We start from the raw sequence: 18,659 nt of genomic DNA, 5'->3' as shown, positions 1-18,659 counted from the left end.
TTCGTGCTAAAATGTCAGGAGAGATTCGGTGGGTAGCGCGTTCAAAGGGAGGCGCCTTTATCACATCCTCTGTTTTTGAATGTTCAATGACTATCTGGCGGGGAAATATTGTGACACTGCTCTGCAAAATCTGGTTGCTAGGATTAGCAATGTCATCACTAAGAAATAATTCGCTTTGGACATTTTTTTAGACGTTGAGGATGCCTGCCACAGTTTCACCTTCGATAGCATATGCGACTTAGCTCTAAGGCACGGATTAGATTATGTGTTGTATGTCACGTGCGTAGTTTACAGGCGCTGTCCCAAAGACGGTGTGCTTTTTCCCTTGCTCTGGTGCTTGATAATCGATTACGTTGTGATCAAACTTAAGGGCTCTAACATCTACACATATGACAGATCCTTCTCTGTCACTTATCTGCAGAAAACCGCAAATACCAACCAAAACTAGTGTTGTGCTCTTCACTAGAAGTAGAAGGCTATATGACTTTGGTTCCCCTGCCCTTAAGGAAGTCAATATTCAAATTTCTTCGGATGTATCTAAAGTTTTTAGGTGTAATTTTAGATAGTAAACTTTTATGGACGTCTCACGTTGAGCAAAAGACCTACAAAGCATTAACAGCATTCTGTAGTGGGATTCCAGAAATCGTGACGCTAAATCTCTATATCTCAAAGTCTCCAAATCAATAACCCATGGGTCTAGAAATATGCAAGGCAAAATATGCAATGTGGATATGCTATGTTTCCCTGGAGTAGGGTTGCCAACCGTACTATAATATATAGTATTGTACTATTTTTTTTGGACTGCGTACTATATATTGGTGGAAAAAAATATAGTATGCAAAAATACCATATTTCTTTAATTATAAATATTAATATATTTCAGTAAGTTGCTAGAAGAAATGTATATCAAAATGGATGAGCTTTAATCCTGAAGTAAAAATATTGAAAGAAATATTCTTTAAAATAAAAGGTCATACTGAGTTTATTAATAGAACCACAGAAAATTATTTCGTTCCTGCTCCTCTATACCTGCAACTTCGGCATTTACATAAAGGGTTTTTTCTATTATGAATGTCAAATGGCGAGATAAGGGAAACAAGGCGACTACCTCACTAATAAAAAATGAACTTTTGACTTATATTAATTTAACTATAGATTGCGTTAAAGCATATGATACTTTCAAAGAAATATAAAGAGGAAATGTATAATAAAGAAAAAAGATGTACACTTAAAAAGCATTTTAATTTTTTCTTTTAAATATAGTACTATATTTGTTTGAAATGTACTATATTTTTTCAGATTGCATTGCAACGCTACGCTTGCCAAAGTCCGTAGTATCAATTGTCTGAAAAAATAAGATAATGTTTTAGCAAAAAAACACAACCGACTTCAATGTGCATGTAAAAATTTAGTAGTACCGTTAATTTCTTCGTGATCCAATGATCCGAACTGAACCAAATTAGTACCTATTGGATCAAGCTTTAGGACCGCGTTTCTGCTAAAAAAAAATTATCGAAACGGTTAACGTGGTCTAAAGTTATCCGGTAGCATAAACAAAAAACATTTTCCGATTAATTTTCAATCTTCCTCCTTTTTTGAAGTCGGTTAAACACATTAAGATATCACAAATAATTGCTGCCAAAATTCTGCATCAGCCTTGCATTACCCTATATAAAGCCTTTAGAAGGCGATAAGAAATCCGTACATAATGATGTGGCCCTTTTTAGTAGAGCCTAGGTGATGTTAAGCCGATTAGCCACTGCCTGACTTTGCAGCGTTACATAAATAACGACGACCAAATTAGCAAACCTGCAGAAATATTTAAAAACAAAGCACAGTGAAACCACTTTTGATGGCCTCTGTTGGCAACTGCTACTAAATTGTGTGGATATGCTGTATACGGGTTGTGGCTCCGCTTGATCGCTTGCAGGGAAATCAGTGACATTTCTGGTAAATCTTTCGGCACAGGATGGGAGTCCGTTTTAACGGTAACCTCCCCCTGTGTATGCTGTTGATTGCAGGTATGTACTGTCTTGGGCTCTGTGGCCGTTGTACGTATCTTTGGATCTCGTTCTTCAACTCATAGAGATGTAGAGCTGGAAAACTATCGATGGTCGTGGCGGTGCAATATTTTCAATCTTCTACTCGAAGCTACAAATTATCCACACAATATTCCTACCGACCTTTGCCATGCATACATGCGTCGAATATATTTGCAATTTGTGCGGTCAATTGAACAGGAAATAAGCGTCAAGTTAATCACTGCTAAGTCATCACAGCAATGGTCATTTGGTTGGCGCTGATATGTGGCTACATATCCGTTGGGCGGAAGAAGTGAGGGTTGGGCAACTTGTGTAATTCAATTTAATTGATAAGAACAAATTGCATTGGAATGCAATGCACTGAATTGAATTTCTTTATCTCTAGTTTACTCACTATTTATTGAAGCAGATAAAGAAAATTTCGATTACGACACATATTTTATTGATGCATAGTTAATTAGATTTCCTATTGGCCAGTGATTTGACTTCATTCGAAATATTTATTTATAATTTATTGTATTCGTTAAAATAGCAATAACTAAATTAATTGATCAGATTTCGTGCTTTAACGCCTTTTACGGCTTCGTAATAAAACTGAATGTGGTCAGGTAATTAGGAAAAAAACCAAAAACAATTTACATAACAGGGTCAGACCAAATAGATATGGACATTATCTTAGTGGATTTAAAGATGAAGAAAAGTGGTGGTCGTTAGCGCGGAACACAGCTTAGTAAGGCAGAGACATATGCGCATGTGTTATGTCGGTGTGGAGTCTGGCTAAATAGGACTTTATCCAGCTACAGATCGCAATTGCGGCATACTTATTGATTGAGGTCTCCTCAGCCAGCCATTGCTTTTCGTCTTCGCGATGTGAAATGGTTAACGCCATTAAAGACATTAACGAGGCCAGATAAAGTAAGGATGATGATTTTCTATCGATGAATACCGATAGGCAGGCTATAGACAGTACAGCATCGCGTTCATTGGTTTTGTGATATCAGTCGGTCTGAATCTCGTCCTTGGGCTCGAGGCTACTACGAGAGCTATCTCTTCAGTGTGGTTTCTGTTATGGCTTTGAGTTATCTGAGTTTTTATGGCACTAAGTGCTGTGGTGTTGTGCTGCAGCGAACTGGTGCGATGAAACTTCCCTTTGTCGGCTGGTTTGCCTGATTTTTTAAGTATAGTATCCCTCCCAGAATTCCACATGTCTAGAATGATGAAGATTGAAGTGAGACTTCTCTTCCATTCGCCTGTTTAATATTTCGTTAGCCTAATATGAATGCAATTCTCAAGAGTCTTTACGAAACAATTCTTTAACTAATCTGCGTATTTTTTAAGTACCTATCAATTACGATCAGTTCGATAGGCTTTCATGCTGTACTCCTAAAATCCGTGAGCAGTAAACAGCATTTCTTAATAATAGAGTTAAGCCCAGTGCTGTGCGACCTAAAACCGTGTGAAAAGAGGATGCGCAGGACAAATATTATTTTAGTAGACCTACCATGTAGTATGTATCAGAAAAGTGCTCGACCGTTTTAAGTTATTAAGGAAGTATTGTATCGATAAAAGTATCGTTTCGGAATTAGAGGCTCTGCTTAAGCATATCAGCTTGCTTGTAGACATTACTAGAAGAAGCTACTTTGTTGTAGAGAAAAGTCCGTAAACCTAATGACATATCCCTCTTTGGTAGTAAGGCATTGGCTTGTTTGGTATAAATAGATATACCAATCCGTTTTCCGAAGCTTTCATAACAAATGACGCGGGACTAATGCGTCTAAATTGTTCAAAAGACTAGAAAAGATTTATTCTTTCTCGCGATTTACTTTTATATATAAGGCTATTTATTGCACATATTTAGACTCAAATACAGTTATATTTACAAGATGCAAATCAAGAACTTAATTTAATTAGTCGAAGCAAAGTGCGCTTAAATAATTCAGTAGAAATACTCCGTATCTGAATACGAACGAGATTCACCTGAATATCAATTGGTTGTACACCTGCCACAATTGACAAAATTTCGCAATCAACGATAAGTATGCATAGCAAAAATATGCATTTGCGAATTTGAATATTTAATTTTCATAATGTGCTAAAAAGCAGAAGGTGCATAGATACAAACAAGCATGTGTACATTAGGATGCATCATTCTTCATACAAAAAAATCGAGTTTGTGTTTCTATCGGAATAATCAAATATAATTTCAAGTCCTTCGCCAAAATATACCGAACAAATATTTGAAAATACCTTCAAAAATTTATTTCTCTATAAATAAAATTAGTTTTAAAAAATATTTTTTTCCAAAAAATCACCTCAGATGGCAGAAGAACTTAAGGCCAAAAGGTCTGCACAAAAATATTAAAAAATTGTATCAACGGAGTAAGAATAATTTAATTTTTGGAGGTATTTGCAAATCGGTGTACCTTAGGTATATCTTCATATTTTTTCGAAATATTTTGACAGAAGTCTTAAAAGAGAATAGATTTTATAATTCCGGTGGAAACACCGAATTTTTTCTTTATTATTTATTTTGGTGAGGCACACTCATGCACATATTTTGCAGAATGATGTCATAGATGTAGAGGTAAACACAAGAGTGAATGCGTTTATGCATATAATATTGGCACCAAAGTCTAAGTAAACGAAAATTTGAGCTCACCTCAAATTGAGCAATGCAGCACTGCTCTGCGTTGCTATACCCAGCTTTGCCCGATTACATCTTAACTAACTAACTGCTGGTTCTTTGCTAAATTCAACAAAGAGCTTAACAATTCCTTCAACGCATATATGGATGTGTTTCCCCTGAAAAGGATTTACTACATACATATATGCACATACGATTACTCATTGGTTTGTTTGTAGTTGCACTGACACATGTCAAAACAAAATTTGCTTCACTTTCCAGCTGGAGTGTACAATCATGAAATGTGAACTCTGTGGCACCATGAAATAGATTTCTTCCTTTGCTGTTGCTCGAAGTTCATAGAAGCTGTCGATTTTTGAATAACTGATGGCATGCAAGCATATTGACATACTTGATGTGGTTGTATAGGGCTTACATATATTTAATATACTTGTGTAAGTATGTAAGAATGCGTATGTGATTATTATAATAAGTAAGTGCAGATGTGGTGTGTGGTTGCATATTTTAATAGCAGCATGAGGTAAGAAAATTTTATAATCATATACACACACTAGGGCGGGTTAAAATTTTTTTTTTACTATAGCATAGGAGGATTCTACGTTTATTTCTAAGCAAATTTGCCGAAGAAACCATGGGCCTAAAATTAATGTGGGGTTTGCCAAACTGCGAAAATAGGTTTCGAAGAAAATGTGAAAATGTTTACTATTGCGCCCTCTGGTGGAAGTTTTAGGAACAAGATTTGTGCATAAATGGATTCCTCATACGAAATGTAAGCCCTTTTTTACGACAAAATGCTACCTATGGTTTCTTCGGCAAACTTGCTAAGAATATCCAACTTCTAAATAATTGGGGGTCTACAACAGCAGATTAAATAAATCGCATGATAGGAAGTCGTCCCGTCTGAAATCCCGTTTGATATCGCCGGCTGGGTAAGGCTTCTTCTAGTCCTGACGTAGCTGGTATTATTTATGGTGAGTGCTTGGTCTACAATGATTTATTCGGCTGGAAGCTACACTAATGAGGCTCTGAAACCTTTCATAAGTGGCATAACTGATAAAAATTTCGATTGTTCTTCCTATCGCCCATGGCTTGCTTTGCATCCAATGGCAGCGTGGCCCTGAAGGCAACTGTGGCATTCCTCGGCGTTGTTCTTTCAGGCTCAGTGAGCGGGACTTGTGGTGCTCCTATTTGGATATACATATATTTACAACAGTTTGTTGAAGAATGCAACCAGAGAATAGATATGTATGACAGTCGCGCGGCGCATGTGCTGGCAGTCTGCAGCTTTTCGACATTGAACTTTCCTCGTAATGCGGGGCGCATAATTTTTGCTAAACATAGCCGCATACGTATACATATTAACACAAGATAGTGTTCCCCATAGAGGGTTGATTCTCCGACCGTCTAAAACACTAACAGCGTATCTTCCGTCTATTGTAACCTCATCGATTTGGTTACTAGTTTTCCGGTATGCGGACAGCCAGGTCACTTTAAGTGAATAACTTTCGTTCTAGTGCTGTGGACTACAACCTTCAGACGTAACATCATGGCGACGACGACGGGGCCAAAGATCACTTTTTCGTGATTTAAATATAGTGCTAAGGGAAGTGCTCATGGAAGAAGCTTTTTGACAATTTGTTTTACACTTCCGCTGAGCTTGAGCCCCACGAGCGAAATGGTGCAGAATCTCACTTAGGGCGGGTTGTAACGAAATTTTCGTCTACCGCGTTAAATTATATTACATGTCGCCGATTTTTCCCTACCACAACAAATCCATCACCGTACTTGAGCTTATTTAGATGTCAGCAGTAATAGACGTCACAAGGTTTTATCTCCCTTGCTCCAGAGGATATCAACCAGCCCGGCTAGCTAACAGAGGCTCTATTCCCATTAAGCTTCCGCACGTTGCAGGTGCAAATCCTCAAATTAAAGTTTTTTAAACGTTCGCCTTGTCCAAAGAAGTAGACAAGACGTTTTCCGCCGTCCTACTTCCAAGTAGCGTCCTTAGGCTTAACATTGATTGGCTACCGCATCTCATATGTATTGCTCACGTTGCCCAGAGGGTGCGCGTTTTCGTGACGTAAGATTATTTATTCAGTAATGTATCTGTAAATATATACATACATTCATACGCGCGGGACCCACGGTACTGATTTCAAAATTAGCGGCATGGACGGTATCGGGACGGTGTGAAAAAATATTGCGGGCGGGTTGGGACCCGATAAATCCCGCAACCTGCACTAATTCAGAAAATTTAAAAATAAATTTAAAATTAATTTTAAAGACATGTGAATAATCTCAGTGATAGATTTCGGCACCCACGGTACAATTCTGAGAAACGTCCGGATGGGCGGGTTCGGTACTAACATCTGAATTTCGGGAAGGGCATAATTAGTCCCGCGTCCGTTTGTAATTTATAACCAGAAATTTAGGTACATAATAATCTTAACTTTAATCTCAATCTTAGCATCAACCTCAATCTGAATCTCAATGAAAATCTTAACGTTAATCTTAATCTTAGTCGCGGCTAACCACCGCCGCCATCCCCTTTCCTTTTCGTTTAGCTGGTGTTTGAAACTAAAGCCCAATATGCATATCAATTTAAACGAAATGCAACGCTGAAAACTGCTTATTGTGAATCACTAATGGGCAAAAAGAAGAAAAACAACAATAACAAGCAATTAAAAACAAAATACACAAACCAAGCAAAACAAAAGCAACAAAACAACAACAAACAAATAAAAAAAGCTGTCATCGAAACTAAAATTGAAATCGGGATGGTCGGCAATTTGGGCGTCGTGGAAACGATCTTAAACCGAGCGCAAAAAAGTTTCACTTCAAAAAAAACATTTTAAACTAAAATTTCTTATTTTCTTAATAGAGCTACCGTTGGGCTCCTTTTAATGTTAGTACTGCGCTCGTGTTATCCGCAGTAGCTGTTCCTTGGCATACTTTTTGTAAATTTCTTGTAAGAAAAATGTAAGTATTTTCGCAAAAATTTAGTATATGCTGCTCCATCCAACATCACTCAATGCTATTAATTTCAAAGTACATATTTTACATTAAACATTTCCTTGTTGACCCATTAAAAAAAGTTGCAAGCGAGCAACTACTGCATTCCTCCACTGTACCTATGTATGTGTATACGAACATTCCCTTATGTAACCAAATTTTAACCTCCCATTAGACTTGCCTCTTTCGACAGACGGCGGCCAGCAAATGGCGACCATATTAAATCGAAATTGTTTAACTTTACTTAGGTTTGCTGTGGCCTACTATGCTTCCACCGACCGACTATTACATTACTGTTCCGCCCTCTATTGGCAGACAGGTGTATTGAGGTTATTTCGCAAGCAGTGCTACTACTATCCATATTTTACGTACTTACAGATCGGCCACATAAATTTCATGCAACCTCCTTCCGCTTTTACTGCTGCTAAGCCACAATTTTGCCGGACTCTCTCGTGGGAGTAACTTGGTATTACCTTTCGACTGCGATCCCTTTGCTGTATAGCTTCCAGTTTTTTTTGTGGTATGTTCAGTTTTTCTTTTTTATGTTTTTTTTTTGGCATTAGTTGGCTCTGTAATCTTAGTTTATGTCAGCCCAGTGTTGTTGGCGGATTTGGCGCTGTGCTACGCATTCAGTGTTGGAGCGAATACCTAAGCACGTAAAGGTGCGGCAAAAATAACAACTTCACACACTGGCACCGCAGTTATGCTGTTGTGGTAACGTGTTAGCAAGGGACCAGGCGTAATGTATTTGAATATCATATTTTGTGTTTAGTGTTTGAGGTGGATGCATACCTTTTTCGTTAAGGTTTGTTTGCGTGGCTTTATGGGGGAATGCTAAACATTGCTGGCGAATTTTATTTAATAAGAATGTTGAATATTCGTGTTATGTTACGTGGTTGTTATGTAGTTTTGAAAACTGGATGCATAGTTCCAAAACAACATGTATTTCCTTTCTCCTTCTTTTCTCTGCGGCTGCGTAATCACCTACATATTTGCTTTTGCTTTTGTTTAATAAAAAAAATGCCAATATACATACATATGTACATTAGACTGCATCACTCCCCATACAAAAAAAAATCGGTACCGTGTTTCCATTGGAATAATAAAATCTATTATACTTTAAGACGTTCCCCAAAATATTTCGGAAAAATTTCAAGATTTAAACCGATTTGAAGTTTTTTATGTACAAAAATAGTTTCTTAAAGATGTTTTTTGAAAAAATACTCTCAAATGACGATACGCTTTAAGCTTAAAAAATTTACATTAAAATATTTAAAAAAAAAAACAAAAAAAAATTTTATGAACGGAATCGTAATTGTGAGATTTTTGATGCTGTTTTTTTTTAACTATTTTCAAAGATTTATATCAGAAACACTTGAATAACTGAACCTAAACTCTTCCGATTTGGACCTGTGAGGTATAATTGGAGAGGTATTTTCTCACCCTTTTTACCACTTTGCTACTAAACTCATTCAAAGGATGAAAGAGAAAGGTAGGATGAACGAACGTCATTCAAAGTTGAATTAAGATGTATTGGTATGTATTTGAAAAAAAAGGAAAACGAATGACTTTTTTTGGACAGAAATAAAAGTAGTGGGAAAATACCTTTCTACTGAGATGCTGATTCTGAGTGTAAATCAGAATACTTTTGGCCCAGTTATTAAAGTTTTTCTTAAATCAGTCTTTGAAAAAAGTAAAAAAAAGCAAAAAATCTCATTATTACAATTCCGTTGAAAAGATTTTTAAGTACGTTTATGCAGATTTTTTTGGCTTAATTTGTTTTGTTGATCCATTGTATTGAAATTTGTGAAAAATTTAGATTTTTGAAAATTTCTTATAAATACACACCGTGTCATAATTATAAGCGCACCACAAATTGACAAGTTTTAACATTTCATCACTTTTGTTATTTAATTTTAGTTATTTTTTCATACAATTTAATTTATTCTTTAACAAAGACCGAATAAATCAAAGTTTCGTAATTTGAGCAATAATGAAAAAATAAATAAATAAATCAGCATATTTTCGTAAAAATTTCTAGCTCTTTAATTAGATTTCTGAGAAATATTTTGAGTGTGCCATTTTGCAGGGCACTCGATTTTATAATAAAGTGCATGTTTAAAGAAGCTGGGAATTCCCGCTGATTTTTGATTTTTTTTTTCGTTGACAGTGTCAGTCATTTTGTTCCATACGAAGTATGTTCTATGAGTTTTTATATGCAGAAAATACTACATAGAGTTGAATGGGTTAAAAAACTGCATACCCAAAAAATTCTACGCATACAACTTCTATTAGTTCACCTTCCTCAGAAGAGTTTAAAATATTTGTCCTATATTTTACATTCTAGTCATTAAATTTTTATCATGATTCCAGCTGCAGTCCAAAAGAGAGAGCTGTCGAATCAACTTCTGTTTTATTACTATTATTTTTTTTTTTGTAATGCATGTATTCTATACAAAAATTGGCTTTAAAAAATGTTTACATCTTATTGTTATTCAATTATATTTGCTGCGGCAAAAAAAAAATAAAATAATGAGATTTTGCAGGTTGGCCCAGTAAATATTTGGGCAAAGGGGTTAACCTGTAGTAGATTTCATAATTTCGTTGGAAAACAAGCCACTTTCTTTGATGAGGCACCTTAATGTGCATACATACGCATTCCAATTTTAGTTAAGGTTTGCATGAGAACTAAATGTAATACCAAGAACATACCCACAAAAGAACTCAACGGGCAACAAAAGTATTGAGAGTAGTTTGAACGGGAATAAAATGAGAACAAAAGGTTTGGGAACGTTTACGTAAAGAACAAAATGCGAAAAAAACTGCCGAGAAAGTTGTCAAGAAGAACAAAAAGAGAACGAAACTTTCGGGAACACTTCCAATGAGAACAAAAAGAGAACGAAAGTGTCGAGAACGTTTTCAAGGAGAATCAAATAGGAACACAAGTCTGGGAAACGTTTTGCTAGAGAACCAAACGAGAACAAAAGTTTTGAGAATTTTGTGTTAAGAATGAGAGGGGAGGCAAGTCTGCATGTTGGGATGAAAAATCGTTTCAGTTAGAACGACGATTGTAATTCTAAGCCAGGGGCAGTCTCTAGATTGTTTACATTGGCAACATCCACATTGTTTATCATCAGGCTGGACTGCTCATTTATGGAATAATTTTTCAATTGTACAAGCAGAGTTCGTGTCTTAAGTCTTTCGTTGACTTACATAATTTGCAAAAGAATCTTTCATTTATTTTTTTTGATTAATTTTAATATCCAAATATTTCAAACTAATGAATGCTAATAGTTTAGAAAAGATTTATTCCCGTTTCATTCTCTGTCAGAAATTTCCTGAGACTTTGGTTCACAAATTGTTCTTTGAGAGAAATTTCATTATACTTTTGTTCCCATTTAGTTCTTTTTCAAAAATTTCCGTAGACTTTTGTTCCCACTTTGGTCTCTTAGAAATATTGCCGAAAGTATTGTTCGCATTTTGTTCTCGTTGGAAGCGTTCCACAGGTTTTTTTTTTATAATTTCTATTGAGCACGTTCTCGCCAGTTCTGTTTTCATTTTGGTTTTGGTTTTGAAGCGTACTTGAAATCAAAACTACGAGAACGACATTTAGTTTCCATCAAACCTTTTGTTCTCGGTCCTTGATTTTAGATATAACTCGACACCAGCGCCATCTATCGAATAATTTGCGTTGTGGATTATCTTTTTCACTATAGCTAAAATAAATTACAAATATGGATTTTAACTATTACTTTTTGCCAGTACATCGACTCCGACGCGTTTTTAGTGTACAGCTATAGTTTATACCTAACTCCCCGGTGACTAATCGGTGAGCCGCTTAGGAGGAGAATAATTACAGAAACAATATATGTACTAGCGTGCTTGTGTTTCAAATTAATCTCGCTTCATCGATTTTGATTAAATTTAGTTCGGTTACTTTCCAGGTCACTGCTATGGGCATACGCTATTGCTTTAGCCAAAACTGGTCAAAATGTCGTGTCGCTTTTTATTTTGCACATGGCTGTATGCAATCTTTTATCCTACGACATTCATCTGTTTTACGATTTTCAGGATCAATTGCCATAAAATATTTAGTCTGCACACCAACGCAGCACAAAGGAGTACAAAAAAAAACGGAGGAAATAAAAGCATAACATATGTGGGTGTAGCTTGAGCTTCTCTTTGAAAGATATATATAGGCAGACATATGAGCCTGACAATATGTGTGCGTGTGTATACATAAATATATGCATTCGCGCTAGCTGAGACAAAACAAAAGCAGCTAAAGCCAATATCCGGCAGCAGCAGCAGCAGCAATTCAGTGCCTTCGCAAGGATTTTATGTAAGTGGCCTCTCCTCTCGTCTTCTGTTACTGTCTGCTAACACACGCGCAGCTAATGTATTGTGGCATATATAATTCTGATCGTGTTGTTATTGTTTTCTTTTTGTACGGTATGCTCTTGTCGCTACTATGTTATTGCTTGTGACGTGCTGATGCTGCTCCCAGCATGCCGGATACAGGTTGTTGCTCGTCGTCTATGTGGGCTCGAATGTCAGCGAGCGAGTTGGCAAAGTGGCTTTTCCTTCACAGTCAGCGCTATTTTGTGCTCCCTAGAATTTTCGCTTTAAATTTTTCTTGCGAACTTTGTATATGTGTATCTAGACATTCACCTCCAGTTGTTATCTAGCAAAATGAGTAGCTTGTATGCGGAAGTGGGTGCTTGTGGGGGTGTAACTAACCTTTTGCAAGCCCTTTGTGCATTGCTTGGGCAATGAGTTACTACTTCAACTGTTAAGCTGACTTATTTTTAAAGGGATTTTACTTTGTTGGATAAATGGCATGTGAAATAATGCGTAACATTTAATGCGTCTTAGATTATTTACGTTGGCTTTAATGGCGTTTCAAAAGCGACTGGGTATATACAACAAGAATTGATGGCTTGTTTGGCAACCTGTGCCCAAACCACCGCCTTCCTGTCAGTTCACTATTCTACATACATACATAGTTGCCTTTTCGTAGCATATTTTACTGCGTTTATCTGCTGATTTCGCCGCGTTTGCGGTTATCTTACTCACACATACATACATACATATGTACATTCGTGCGACCATATAGCCGCACCGAGCTTAGTCAACACTAAATCCGGTGATATATCTTTGCCACTTGTCTAACTCCATTCATTTGCATTTCAACGCGTTGGAATCGTTAACTGCGTTGTTGCTATTTTTTTTCATTCTTTTTAACGTATGTATGTCCCCTTTATTTCCGTTTCGATTTGTGTATACATATGTATTTGTTTGTAACATTGCGACAGCAGACAAATTTGAAACAGTTACACACAAACATAGACATTCCACTGCCGTCAAATCTATCGACAGTAGCTGCGAAAGCCTTACTGCGTTTGCTTTAGTCCGCCGTTGCAAATCAATTTCCCTAATTGTTTCGTAATGAATTTAATTCAATTTATCCCACTCTGCAGCTCTTTCCACTTCTGTTTCTCTCTCTCTATCGTTTGTGCTTATCCTTATCTCGTTTTATACGACAGCTTTCGCTTGTCCAACTCTCATTTCCCAATCCCTGCGCAATCATTCAAAGTCTCCTCAGCTAGTCTTAGTCATTTTCCAACCCTCAAAATAACTGAAAGTGAATCTTTAATTCGTTTTCGGTCCAGTATTTCTCTTTTTTTTTATTTTTGATTGCAGAAAAGTCTGTGTCTGAGTAAATAAATTCATTTCAATTTGGGTTCCACACCAGTTCATTGGCACTTTCGTACTGTAAGCGCATCCCTTATGCATACAATTACTACCCAAGTGCATATGTATGTATGTACATACATATGTATGCGTTAAATTCAAATGACTGGCTCAAAGGCTTAGCATGTGAAACGTAATGAAATTAGCGTATTTAGGAAGCAGCTGCTGTGGCGTGAAGTGCGGTATAATGAAGTATAGGAATTCAAGATAGGAAGCGGGTAATAGAGTATGTTGTAATTCAACACTTAAACGCGAAATTCACTGTATCTAATTTTTATATGGAATTTTTATATAAATAAATGTAGCTAACTAGGGTGGTCCTTAAAAATAAATGAATGATTTTTTTCAGTCTCACCCCCTCAATCTGTAATACATGGTCACAGACATCAAATATATATTTTGGTACCGATTGGAGACGGTTCAGGTGTGTCGCACATGCGGCAAAGTACAGATTCCTCCATAGAGTCTCAAAAATTTTAAAATATTTTTGTTTTTTCATCTAATACCCAAAATCGATACTATTAAAGTCGAGGATATCGCATATAAAGTTTGGTCCCGATTGGAGTAGGTTAAGAAGTCTTCATCGGGTAATCTGAACTGTGGCCCGTGCGTGACACGCTTTAATCGCCTCCAATCAGGCTAAAATTTATATGTGATATACTCGACTATAGTAGCATTGACGTAGCGGTTGAGGATTAGGAAATCTGATGTAAAAATTTGCTACATTAAAGGGCCACCCTAATATACTTATACATATGCAAGAATGACAGAAAAACTCGAAAACTACCCTCTGATTGAAAGTAAGTTGAACAAGTAAAGTAGACTTAGTTCCGCTGAAATCGAATTTTGTATATTTATTGGGTTTTTTCACGATTTCAAAAATAATTTAACCGAGTTTGGTGGAAATCGATAGAGCGGTTGCCAAGGTACACATACATATTTAGTCATATAAGGTCGGTGCCACCCCTATTTTCAAAAAGTCTGTAAAAAGTAAGTCGTAGTTATTGACCGATTTCAAAAATGTTCGATAAATTTTTTAGTTTGACTCTAAGCAATGTTCCTACCGAGGATTTTATCACAATTGTCTTATGTTATGCTAAAATTCTAATTCCCATACCAATTTTCAATAGTTAATTTGGTTCTAATATTTACGGAAATATAGTAGTTTTTAGAAAATACTGCTATACGGGAGGTGGGCCCGATTACCGTCCGATTTCTTCTATTTTCAGAACCAATCTGCCTTACTTAAAGGGTAAACTTCGTTAAGATATATAAATTTTTGGTCGCGTTATCAAAAACTCATTTAGCGAGGAGAATAATTCCTGTTAAAAAAAACCATAGGGCCCAGTGAGCACTTTCATAGCAAAATACCCGCCAAAGAGAAGCGAATGTATCCAGCAATAGCTCTGAAAAGTTCACTGGGCGGCAGGTTGGTAAATATTTCAAAGTCTCTGCAAAGTATCACCAAAGTATTTGCTCAGAACTCTAGGAAATACGAATTGCTACTCCGTGGGCAAAAACGTATCAGAAACTACGTCGGAAGGTTTTATCCTTTTCCATTCAGACAGAGAATTCAATTAAACATGATTTCTTGCAAAAAAGACTCGTCTGTCCAGGCATGTTAAAGAAAAAGGATTTTGTAAAGTGTACTGGGACTCCAAAACGACTAGGAACTGATACCCTATGCCAACCGGTTTAAAATCGTTCCGTCACAAACTGGGGCCGCCCCATATAAGCGGGTGTTCAAAATTCTGAAAGCGTTTTTTTTCCATTAGACTCGCTTGAACTACTTATTAAGAGTAAATTTTTGTCGTCTTAGCCCACTATTGATCAAGCATTAACCCATTGTTAATCCATTTGTTTGTAGTGTCTCATGTTAATTTAATTTTATTATTATGCAAATTATAAATAATTTAACTCATTTACGATCAGAGACCATATCTTAACCCATTAGTTGATAATTTTTTATAGTCTTTCCCCTGCTAATTTTATTAAAAATAGGTAAGTTTAGGTTACAATATAATCAGGAAGAACAAGTCAAGTGACACTCTCATTCCTTACAGTCTAAATCATAGCTGGGCACACCAACACAGTCTCATTTTGTCATGGTATTAGTGCGTCGCGCTCAGTTATGGTTGCCGCATTTTTTATAAATGTACTAAAAGTGGTATTTTTCGTGCATGGGTATTTTGGCCTATTTTGCTTATACCTATAGTGTAATAATGAACCTTGGAAGTTTTTAGTAACTAATACTATTAGTTTATACAACCTTTTGCATAAGAAAAATTTAGTAATTGTATAATTTAAAAAAACTTAAATTAGGTAAACTCATTTGTATAATACCTGGGCTCCGTTTTATTAGAACAAATTCTTTTATATGCTGACCGGCCAGATGGTTACGGTGTTTAGGTCTTATTTTTTTACCGACTTCCAAAAAAGGAGGAGGTTATCAGTTCGTCGGAATCTTTTTTGTTTTTTTTTTATGTATGTTACCGCATAAGTTTGGACCACGTCAACCGATTTCGATAATTCTTTTTGCATCGGAAAGGTAGTGTCTCAGAGGTGGTCCCATACTAATCTGGTTAAGATCCGATCAGTGGATCGTGAGATATATATATATATTTTTTTTTTTTTATATGAGAGTTGAAGTCGGTTTTTTTCTTGCTAAAAATTACTTGTTTCATATAAGTAGGTATTTAGTCTTAAAAATAGAGTATAACTTATAAATATTATTCATTAAGTATTTTTGGGCATAAACCAGCATTTACATTCCTCTATCGATTTCTTTTGATAAAAAAAATATTATAAAATAAAGTATGCAATTTGTGCCCTAGTGCGTCGCGCTGAGAAGCACTTTTCTATAATTGCACTGAGTGGAGCGTTTTTTTCATTTGTTTATGGTTAATGGTCGTATTACCACACAACAAGCATTGGGCATTATTAGCTTTTTTTAAAACCAAAAACTGTAATTGGCACTCATACTCAGACATTTTGGGCATTGTTACATATATAGGTGGCAACCACGCGCTAAAATTACGAATAAAAATATTCAACGGCGAAGCATAGTGTCACTCTCATGAAATCTGAAAGCAGACTGAATTGAAATTCGCTGCGTCGTTTCTGTATACGTATAAGCGCTGCGACGCAGACGCTACTCGCGAGTAGCGTTTTGCCCAGCTATGGTCTAAATCCAGTCCAATACTTGTTAAGCTAATATTATTCGCTTCAAGTTCTACTAAGTAACTCCATTGCTTCAGCAAAGAAAAATACCCGGTTGATGACCATTATTTTGCATAATGTACTTACGAAAAGCCTTATGTGTTCAGGAAATCGGACTTTGGCATTCGCATAGGGAATGCTATTCTGTTACCTTGCTGCCAACAAAGCAGCAGCTGTAGCATATTCTGTTGTAAAGACGCCCTTTTCTAGAAGCTTATTTTCTGTACGTCTAATGACCTATAAGAGTAGTTACAAGCCTACACGCCTTTTTCCTTGCCCGATTTAAGAGATTCACTCTTCTTGTTCTGCTATAATCAGGGCAAAACTCACTTCATCCAAACTAGCTGCTACCTTAACCAATTCTTCCGCTGTCACGTTTCCTTCTTCGACTTACCAAACCTACTTAAGGTGTATTATTTAACTAGCTTAAGGCCTGATTATGGCAACTTAATGTAACTTAGAGGCTATGGCTATGCATACAGATATCTGAATACATATAAACATACATATCGTCACCTGAAATGCAAAATAACGTAACAACATCGACACTGAAATGGAAAAAGTCGTGATTAATTTAATTTTTTTTCATAAAACGATGTGGGGAGTTTTAAATCGATGAAATCCATCATAACAATCAAGTAGTGAATTTTGAATTGTTTATAAGTTACGACTTTTTGCATTTCAGTGACGATGTTGTTACGTTATTTTGCATTTCAGGTGACGGTATTTAGCTTCTAGCAAAGTTATGTTACTCATTATGAGCGCTTCTCGGTAATAGCGTTAATATTGGCCCCGCGGCAAACATTTGTCGCCGCCATAGTCATTATGCGTTACACATATGTATGTACATTAGGGTGCATCGCCAAAATAAGCGGTAGTTTTTCCACCAGAATTCCGGCAAAATATTGCGTGAGCTAGACCGATTTGAAAATATCTCCAAAAATTAAATTATTTTGATTTCGTTGATAAAATTTTATACATTTTTATTAAGGCCTTTTAAGCCTAAACTCTTCTATTATCTGAGGTGATTTTTTAGAAAAAAAATGTCCTCGATTTTGGAAGTACTTTCTAATAGGTCCAGCTCACGTTAATCTTAATATTTTTCCGAAATATTTTAGCAAAAGTCTTAGAATGTAATAAATCTCATGTTCTCGATATAAAAATAGCACCGATTTGTTTTTTTTTTTTGTATCAAGAGTGATGCACCCTCATGTGTATAATTATATATACGTGTACAGCTATGTATGTTTGTTTATGCATCGTTATACAGATTTCGTACATACATACATAATTTCACACAACATATCCCCTTTAACTGCCACACATTGTCAATTGTTGCAACACATCCGCTAAACTAAACGACATTTGCGACATTAGTATATACACATGTCTTTATCATTGTTGTTTCGTGTTGCTATGACGAAATATTGTTAACATTGACAAGAGCGTAATTAAGCAGTGAGTCAAAGCATACTGAGAGAAATTGCGCGTAGAGCTGGAAAAGATTTTAAAGGTGAAAAGTTAATCACAGTATCCTTTTCGAAGAGTAAAATGAAGGAAAAAACGGTGCTCTATTGTAGAGTCCTGTACATAATTATTTCAAAACGGACCATTGATATGCCTTTATTAAGTCTTCGTCTAAATTAAGGGAGCCTTCTTTGTCAAAAACAGTACTTAAACTAAAATTTATGATTTTCATTACCTACAAAAATGAGAGCCCATACTCTATGTGATTTTTCGCAATGCACACTTAATTATCAATATGCATTCCACAAGCCTTCTAAATCTTCTATAGTCAAAAGCATATCTGTGTAATAACATCCGATTCAAAGTGCTGCGTGTCAAAGCGGAAAAGAGTCCTTTGTAACTTCAGGCAAGTACTTCAATTCCACCATACCCTAACCGCGTATGTATATGCATTTGCAAATATACCCATATCCATCTGTCCCTATGTATGTACATACATTATGTTGTCTTTTCTTTATAAT

The sequence above is a fragment of the Rhagoletis pomonella genome, unplaced genomic scaffold, assembly GCF_013731165.1.
Source record: "Rhagoletis pomonella isolate Grant_MI unplaced genomic scaffold, Rhpom_1.0 Rhpom_scaffold_00005, whole genome shotgun sequence".
Lineage (NCBI taxonomy): Eukaryota > Metazoa > Arthropoda > Insecta > Diptera > Tephritidae > Rhagoletis > Rhagoletis pomonella.
Note: the sequence above shows the minus strand (reverse complement) of the source record.